Raw genomic sequence first — 10571 nt, forward strand, 5'->3', positions numbered from 1 at the left:
AATAATAGTGTAACTCGGTCGAGCTATGCGGACGTGGTCGGACGATGATTGGGCAGTCACGTGTCTCTCAGGACCAGCTCAGCCATGACTCGAACAATTTACAAAAGTATAAAAATGAAAAACAAAATAAAAGTATAAAATAACTATGAGCCACACAAAATGAGAGGCTGAGGTTGTCTGTTACCATTATTTTTCACACAATAGAAAAACCCATTTTTCCATTCATGACTTCGGATATAGTGCACTGTTGAATCCGTGTTATCCTATCACGTTTCCAATTCAGATCAACCTCTAACCCGTAAAGTTACCAAAAAAACATCAATTAAAGGTCCGTTTGGTTCACAGTCAGAATAGGAATCGAAATCCTCCGGAATCGGAATCGGAATGGTCCATTCCCATAGTCTGTTTGGTTCATACAGGAATGGGAATGAGAATTAAAATCAGCAAGAATGAGATTTCATTCCCAAGGGAGGGGCAGGGAATGGCCATTCCCTCAAATGGGGGAATGCCATTCCAATAGGAATGGGAATGGGATTTTGATTCCCAGACGTCCAACATATAGTGGTGCAAATGGATCATATTATGATCTGACCTGATCTTATGTATCAGATAATAGGGTTCGATTAGAGGTCGAATTGAATTCGGATGACCCCTATTTATATAAATAATATATATGTATATATATATATAATTCATTTTTTATAAATATATTATTTATATTGTATTTTTGTAAATTTGTTATAATATTTATTTTTATAAAAAATTTAAAAATTAAATTAGATCAGGTCTGAACATCCGACTTCTTCATTGGATTCGAATTCAAATTCATATTTGTAAGGGATCGGATCTGCTCTTAATGTTAATAGTACTAGATCATATTCGAATATACCTTGATTTGAATCCAATCTGTTTATATCCCTACCAACATATTCAATGGGCAATGGTTTTTTTTTTTTCACACTTTGACCCATTGATCCAAATGGTTAAATTATTGACCTGTTGGCCCAACAAGGAAAAATGGTTCAACTAGGGGTGGGTTTTAAAACACCAGAAGAAGATGGAATTAGGGGTGCAAATGGACTTCGATTCAAAGTTGAATCTGATTGAATTTGAATCACCCCATCCAATCCGACAGATCTTTTATTATTTATGACATTTTATGTTGTTTTATAAAAACACATGTATATATAATAAAAATGGTTGAATAAATGCTTGCTTTTGTTTTTTTCTTTGTATAGATTGTTTTATTTTTTTCTGTTAATAATTTGTTAAATTTTATAACCTATGGGTAATCAAATTGAATCGAATTAGATTTGGATATATATGCAATATCCTTAGTGGATTTGAATTCGAATAGATCTTTGTGAGATCCATCATATCAGATTGGATATAGAATTTACATTATCGGATTGGATTCAAATATACCTTACTCAAGTTCGATCCGATTCATTTTGCATCCCTAGATGGAACATGACTATTGCGGTTGACTTCAAGTAGTTTGGGTAAGAATTTATTTAGGCCCCATTTGGTTTGTGGGAATAGGGGTTTGGAATCGGAATCGGAATCAGAATCGGAATGGGCTATTCCAACTCTAACTGTTTGGTTGGGCAGAATCGGAATCCCATTCCCATTCTTGCTGGAATGGCATTCTCCCTGCCTCTCCCTTGGGAATGAAATCTCATTCCTGTAGATTCCCATTTTCATTCCCATTCTTATCTCAACCAAATAGACTATAGGAATGGACCATTCTGATTCCAAAGGATTTCGACCGATTCTGACTATAAACCAAATGGACCCTTAGTTGATATTAGGGTTCATTTGGTTCATAGTCGGAATCGGAATCGGAATGGTCCATTCCCATAGTCTGTTTGGTTCAGACAGGAAGGGGAATAGGAATTAAAATCAGTAGGGATGGAATTTAATTCTCAAGGGAGGGGCAGCAAATGAGGGAATACCATTCCAGCAAGAATGGGAATGGGATTCCGATTCCGCCCAACCAAACAGTTGAAATCGGAATAGCCCATTCCAATTCCGATTCTAGACCCCTATTCCTACAAACCAAACGGACCCTTAGTTCTTTATTAGTAATGTTTAGCGCAAAACCTTGTATACAATAATTTTAAAAATTGTTTTTTGCATTGTAAATATTTGTATTTGTACCGTATAGATACAAAATATGTTCAATGTAAAATGCACTTTTCCCAAAACGGAGCGTTAGAGAAACATGTCCTCTCCAAGCATTATTGCTTTGCTCCTTTAATTTAATTTGATACATATAGTTTATAAAAGAACGACAAAAAAGAAAGAAATAGCAGCTTTTGGTGATATGTGATTCTCTTTGGTGCACATAGAATGTAAGCAACTTACAGGGTCACTATTAACCAAGAATAGGCTTCCTAAAAGATAGACAGATGTTCTTTGAGTAGAAAAAAGATGATAGGAATCCTACAATCTCAACTTCTCAAGTGATGTCACATTAGAAACTGTTTTCATCTCATAGCTTTTGTTGTTTCATAAATATAGGCTTCTAATAGGTGAATGGAAAGAAATAGTAAAACTAGAAGAGAGAGAATAGAAATGAAGTCATACAAAGAAACTTAAAAGTAGCTCCAATAGGTGATAAAAGGAAAACAAATTAAAAGACCAGTGACCACCTACCTCACCTGTTAAAGAGAGTGATCTGTTACAAGTTGAAGGGGCTAAAAGAACCAAAGGGCACAACGACGAATGACTTGAATGGAAATAACAAGAAATAAAGGATGGATATAAAACTTGATAGAACAGAATGGTGAAACATGACTCATGTAGCTGACCCTATATAATTGGGACACTTTTCTCTTTTATTAAACAAACTAAAAGAAAAAAGAAAATATAGTGAGCCAACACCTCCGATATCTGTGTCTTGAAAAATTCATTGGGCTAAGAAATAGTCTATCTTATCCTTGGAAAGATTCTTATTAAATAACTAATTAGGGGAAAAGAACCTCTTTTACTTCTTTTATAATTAAGCTACAAGGCGAAGTTTTTGAAGCCTATACTTAAGATATACTTAAGCTATGCCAATTGTTTCTATCAGCTAAAAGCAATGGCTGGTTGACTTCCAAACTTAAAATGTCACCCTATGCCTATTATGCCTTTCAAATGACATGAGTTCTCTCTTAAAAATCCGGGTTGAGCAAGGATAAGAATGTTAAGTTTAGATGTGTAAAACAGGCCATGCTGGGCTGGCACAGCATGGTCCATGTGCGGCCTGCATAAAGTGCAGGTTGTTCCGGGCTGTGGATCAGGCCAAAGTTATTTATTTGATAAAATTGAAATAAACTTAAAATTTTAATTTTATATGAATTTTGATGTATACAATTGCTTATATATACAATAATTAAATAAAATAGTATAATAAAATTGAAGGAATATTTATTTTATTAATATATTATATATAAAATATATATGGGCCATACTCACCCGACCTATTAACCTAAAACCCCAAACCTGACACGCCCCATCGGCCCATACAGTCATGCCGGGCCACGGCACAGCCCGTGGACCTTTGGGCAGTACTGGGACAAGGACGACATGGCCCAATTTCTAGTTAAGTCTCCTTTGCTTTCAAAAACTTCCCAATCGAAATAGTTCAGCCATTATTCAATCTCTTTCATAAAGAAAACTTCGCTTCCAGAAAAGCTTTTGAATTTAAGTTGAAACAACTCAAATTAATATTAATTGTATATTACCGAAACCAATAAGAAGAATATAATTTTTATTAAAAAAATAAAAGCTAAAATGACAAAAAATATATTTTTAATAAGGGCCATGGATCAGCTGATTGGTCGTCGGTTAGATATTGGTCTTTGATTATTTTCATCATTAATAATTTTTTTTAATATAAAATATATATAATATTAGAGATATATTGAGTTTTTCTACAAAAATTTGATATTTAACTATTTACCCAGCATACCTAGAAAGAAAAGCAGTTCGATTTCATGGTCAGTTTTAAGAATACTGGATGTAGGGGTGTATTTGGTTTTGTCATCGTGGAATTTGTGTTATTTTGTACTCAGATCCACACGGCAAATTCTGAATGGATAACAGTCGATACTAATTACTAAACGTTTTATATCCAGATAATGTACATTTTGCAATTTATTTTTCCCATCCCACTAATGGGAGTGAAACAATATGGAACGGGTCTCACCAACCCTACCATCATCAAATCCCATCCCACTAATGGACGTCTGTGATGTTGATTAGTGCTGTTCATAAGAAGCCCAATTCGATCAAATTGATCAACCTGGACCAATCCAATCTGAGTTGGTCGGGTTTTTATAAGCACCGATCGGTTTTGGGTTATACAAATTCATAAACCGATAGTTCGGGTCGGTTTCGGTTTTCTTATGTGAAAACCGAAATTAACCCGAACTGAACCGACTTAATTCCTACTTAATTAAGTTGCCTCTATCCTAATTCCTAATTACAACCTAACCTAGTCTTCTAGTTCCTATTTAACTAAGTTGTCTCTATCCTAGTTTGTATAGTCTTTTACACTAAATAGGCAACCAATTAGACAATTACAATTAGAATTAGGTGTCCTTTTTTACTTAGATTAGAACTTAGAAAGTTTCTTGAAATATACAAATTTTAGCCTTTTTTCTATAAAACAGTTTGACTTTCTATTTTCTTGATAACTTTTGTCTTCTATTCTAATTCTAACTTTTTAAATATATTTTCAGAAAATATCTTAAAAACTTCAGTTTTCAGAATAGATATTTCCTTCTAGGCTTCTATGTCCTTTTTGTACAGGAGCAAAATCGAAACCGACCCAACCCGACTCAAACTGACCAGGTCGGTTTTGCTTAACACTGGGTCAGTTTCGGTTTCCATCTCAGGTAACCTGACCAGGTCGGGTCGATTGAGAAAACTCCAGTAAACCGACCCAACCCGATCCGTGAACAGCGCTAATGTTAACTTGCATCAGAATTTCACTATTTGCAAATGAAGATAACGAAACCCTTTGTGGGTCCAAAAATTAGGGTATTAAAATAAACCTCCCTACGTTTTATGACGATCATTGAAACCTCCCTTGTATTTTAACCAAATTTACCGTTGAAAATTTCCATTTAGTGTTCATTTCCTGAAATACATCGGTTCAAGGACTATCCGGTCAAATGGTCCTATGCACTTACCCTTCACTTTCCCTAAAACCTCATCCTAGCCAAAGTTCGGGCATTGGAAAAGCAGTAGATTTCAAATTTGAAGTATAGTAATAAAGGCCCACATTTGAAACTTCTCTTCTCTAGAATTGTATTTTTCAATCATTTTTTATGTAGCGCGATAAGTGAGTTGTTGTGGGCCTTACGAAGCATGTTCGAGATCACCAGCCCGCGTAACCTGGAGTTAGTTTCGCACCCGAAGATGGACTCCGTGTAAGCTGATAAGCCTTATCCGGGTCTCTCCAATCCGAGTGGGATAAGGATAAGGTCCGTTTACATGCAGCATGATCTCGAGGAGATCAAAGACGGTTGGCTCGCTTCTAGAAGGAGATTATGTGACACCTCGGAAAATCGGTGTACATGGTGAGCTGCTTTGGCCCTGGTCTCAGCTAAGCGACTCATACCCTAGAACCTCTGATTCTACTTTCTTGCAATTCGACCCAAATACATAGCAGACCGTCGTCTGAACTATCTTCCAATAGGAAGTAACCAGATCACTCTACATCAATTTTCTTCTTCTTGTCTTCTCCATACCTTTCATTCTTTCTAACAACAACAATAATACCACTTCCTCATTATATCGTCTTCTTCAGCCTTCATATTCATGGCTCTCAGACATGGTTTGGACAACTACAACAACAGACAAAAATAGTAATATATCCAATATTGGCTTCTTAGCACTTGAGATAATTTGGCTAATGTCCAAGCTCGTCTACGATCTAGCTTTGAAAATCCCTTTCAGGCAAAAAACCCATTTGCTTTAGACACAAATCAATTGCTCTTGAGGGACTTTACAAAATAGTCTCTCCAACAACGATGCTTTCTTGCTCAGTCTCGCCTGCTCTGAGATGGTGAACATGAGGCTTGTAACAATTCTGTATCCACGCTCAAAAGGGAGTGTAATTAAGGGGTTCCAGGTCTTCGATATTTCAATTGATAGGAATTCATCAACTCATGCCACGACCCTCATTACTGGGTTATGGTGGGTTCTGTTTTGGAAGGAGGAGGCCAAGTGAAAGAAATGAAGGATCAATACAATTGGTCACAATTCTTCTTTATCATGCAACCTCTCTGTGTTGGCCACTATGCACCAGAACCCAAGATGATCAGATCACCTTAATCAGTTGGTGTTGATGCTAAAGATGTCTGCATAGGATGACTGCAGGAGTTGGGTGTTGGGGAAATGACCCAATGCTCTCTGGAGAGTGGAGAGATGCATTGGAAAGGATTCTGGGTTGATTACCACCGTTAGCACATAACATGTATGATAGAATGGTAGAGTGAGCATAGCTTCGAATAATAGAATTTGATGCCAAAGACAAATGTTCTTATACATGTACTCTATTTTGCGAATCAGTCAAAAGGCTGTCATCACCGAGCTGCTTGTGGGTCTAGATTTATATATAGTGTTTTTAGAGAGAAATGAAATGCTAATGCCTTTGCTCCAATTTCAATGAGATCTCAAATTTGCAAAGCAGATAATGATATGTTAAGTCCATTTGCAGTAGAGACGTGTTTTCACTTTTCAGATTCAAAGTTAGTTCGGTAGCATTTGATAAATTTGAAATTTCAGATCTGAAAAGCTAAAAAGATGTCTAAAATCTGAAAAAAAACTTAGGTACTTTTTTACTTTTTAGAGGCTCTGAATCCATAAGTTTGTTTGTGTTAGATCAACCCTTTACCTCTGAAATTTATTGATTTTACTATTTTACCCCTAGAACATACTATTTGGAAATGTTGAGTTCAATTTGCATTATCTCATAAAAAATAATTTTCAACCACAAAATAACATTGAAACAATGCAAATAAAAAATAATTAATTAATAATTAATAAATGAAACGATTAAAATTAAAAATATAATTAATGACTATAAAAATATTAAAATAATTAATATTTAGTAAAAATAATTAATATTAAAATATTATTATTATTATTATTATTACTTTACTCATTGAACTGTCGCTACTACAAGTTGTAGTGGCGGTGGCGGAAAGACAGGGGAGAGAGAGAGAGAGAGAGAGAGAGAGTGAGTGAGTGAGTGAGAGAACCGCCGCTACAACTTGTGGCAGCGGTGGTGGGAAGACAGGGAAGAGAGAGAGCAAGAGAGAACCGCCGTTGCAATGCTACAGTGGTGGAAAGACAAGGCGGAGAGAGAGAGAGAGAGAGGTTGAATGGGGAGGGGTATTTTTTACTTTAGGCCATGTCTGAACGCGTTAAGTGACGGGCCTAAGTCTTAAAATTTAAGATCTAAAAAAAACTTTTCAAATTGTATTTCAGATGCAACACCAAACAAAGGTGGTGTCTGAAAAGCAACATTTTTAGATTCAAACGTCTGAAAAGTGTAATCAATGTCAATAGAGTCGGCGATGGTGAAGGTGTCATGCCGACTGAAGTATGGAAGGGCAAGCTTGGAATTTTGGATTATGTACACTAATGGCCTAATGATAATAAGGGCATTTTTGGAACTTCAATACATCTCTTAATTGAAAACTGACATAAGGGAGGTAATTATACATTTTCTCAAAATTATAAGAGAGGTTTTTGTTATGCTGAAAACACAGGGGAGAGTTTTATGATTGTCAAAAAAACGTAGGGGAGGTTTTTATATTTTACCCTACAAATTTAGGAGACATTTGAGATCGGTGCATTTCACAACCGTTCTATTTCACAAGTGATTCGCTTCATCTTTTTTTTTTTTTTTTGAGAAACACAAAAAGAAAAATGGGATTTAGGTTGATTGGACGTTTAAGGTGATTTGACTTAATATTATAATATATTTATAATGACAATTTTTTAAGATCTCAAAAATTAATCAGCTTTTTTCAAATTTCAATATACCATGTCACTAAGGTGATTCAGGATCACCTAGGCGATTCAAGAAACAAAAATTTGGGATCCCAAAGCTAATTATTACAAAAGCCTTTTTTTTTTTTAACAGGGCTACTAAATACCATTTTTTACCAATTCCATTTGTTTGCTGATGTGGCATGCATGACAGATCAATAGAAACGGAATGGTTGTGAAACGCACCAGTCCCAAATGTCCTAATTAGAATCATCTCAACTTGTCAACTCAGCTGTTTGATTCCAACAAGAAATTTTTCAAGGTTTTTAAAAATGAACAGGAAACAAAACTGGTCAGGGAACCATTTTTTGGTTTGGCAGTTCAACCGTCCAAGTTGAACGTTTCGACTTGTGACAACATAAATTAATTAAAAGTAAAAAATATTTATAAATAATAAAAATAGCATAACATTAAATAAAATACAAAAAATGTAGAAAATAAAACTATCTAAATACAAAAATAGTAAAGTAGAAAACACATATAAAAAATACAGGAAAAACACAAAAAATTCAAAAAGTACAGAAAAAAATAAACATAAATTAGGGTGTGTTGAGTCATACTCATACATGTGCAGAAAATACAAAAAAGAAAATCCAAAAAACTACAGAAAAAACACCAAAACAAATACAAAAAAATATATAAAAAAAGAAAGTAAAATGTTTTAATGATATGTGTTTAGTCAAATGTTTGTAGAAAATACAAAAATTCCAAAAAAAGGGATTTTACCATTCTTTGACATCATCATCATCATCATTCTTTGACATAGCAAATAAGCAAGAAATTGAAAAAAAAAATAATAAAGCAAATGTGAGCATGTGACTCTCTATAACTAATTAAGCAAAGAATTCAGCCAAAAAATATAATTAAGAAAGATTAATTAAACAAAGAATTAAGCAAAAAAATCAAAGAATCAATTAAACTCACAAAAAATTCAAAGAAGTAAGCATTTTATACCTTCAGGTCCTTCACTGTTTCATTGTTAGTAATGGTGGTGTGACGATGTTAAGCTCACAAAAATTGCCACCGGTGGGCTTAGGCTTAGTCACCGGTGATTGCTGTTGCAACTATTACTGCCACTTCCAAGCTCCAAGTGCCGTTGCAATTGTTACTGCCGCAACATATTAGAAACCCTCGCCCGCCGTTGCAAGTCATTGATAAATAGAGTAGACTAGGACTTTAGAGGTTACTGCTAGACCTACTGCAAAATCTACATTGGCTGGCGTAGATGACCTACAACAGCCACGACCTACGGCGACCAACAGTGACACACAATGACTAACGGCGATTCACGATGATCGACGACAATGGTGAGCTTCATCTATGGTGTCCGGCGTAGATTTTGCACTAGGTCCAACATTAACCTATAAAGTCTTAGTCTACTCTATTTATCAATGACTTGCAGCGGCAGGCGATGATTTTGCAGCAGTGGGTGGGGATTTCCAACATGCTGCGCCGTAACAATTGCAGCGACACTTGGAGCTTGGAAGCGACAGTAATAGTTGCAATAACAATCATCAATGACCAAGTTCAAGCCCACTGGAGGTGATTTTTGTGAGCTTAACACCGTCACACCACCATTACTGGCAGTGAAACCGTGAAGGACTTGAAGGTATAAAATGCTTACTTCTTTGAATTTTTTGCTTAATTATTTGTTTAATTAATCTTGCTTAATTATTATTTTTTTCTGAATTCTCTGTTTAATTAGTTACGGAGAGTCACATACTCACATTTTCTTGATTAATTTTGCTTTATTATTATTTTTTCAATTCCTTGCTTATTTGCTATGTCAAAGAATGATGATGCTGATGTCAACAAATGATAAAATCCTTTTTTTTTGGATTTTTTGTATTTTCTGAGAACATATGCCTGGACACATATCACTAAAACATTCTACTTTCATTTTTATGTTTTTTTTTTCTGTAATTTTCAGTATTTTCTGTATTATTTTTATTTGTTTGTAATTTTCTATGTTTTTTTTTTACAATTTCCGTTTTTTTCTATAGTTTTTTGGATTTTTTTTTTGTATTTTCTGAACATGTATGAGCATGACTCAACACATCCTAATATATGTTTCTTTTTTTCTGTATTTTTTAGAATTTTTGATTTGTGCTTTTTTGTATTTTCTATGTGTTATGTACTTTATTATTTTTGTATTTAGATAGTTTGATTTTTCTGTATTTTTTTGTGTTTTTTTTTTGCATTTTTAGAATTTTTCTGTATTTTCTATGTGTTCTATACTTTATTATTTTTGTATTTAGATAGTTTTATTTTCTGTATTTTATTTAATTTTATGCTATTTTTTATTATTTATAATTGATTTATGACGTCACGGGTCGAACCGTTCGACCCGGACGGTTGAACCGCCGAACCGGAAAACGGTCTCATGACTGGTTCTGTTTTCGGGTCGTTTTTAAAAACCTTGAGCTGTAGCCTATAGGCAATCCGAATTTCCGCCGCAAGTTTGAAATATACGTACGGTCTAAGAGGGCAATATCGTAAATCAAACTAAAACTAAT

This window comes from Nelumbo nucifera, chromosome 1 (assembly GCF_055504915.1).
Source record: "Nelumbo nucifera cultivar China Antique chromosome 1, China Antique-T2T, whole genome shotgun sequence".
Taxonomy (NCBI): Eukaryota; Viridiplantae; Streptophyta; class Magnoliopsida; order Proteales; family Nelumbonaceae; genus Nelumbo; species Nelumbo nucifera.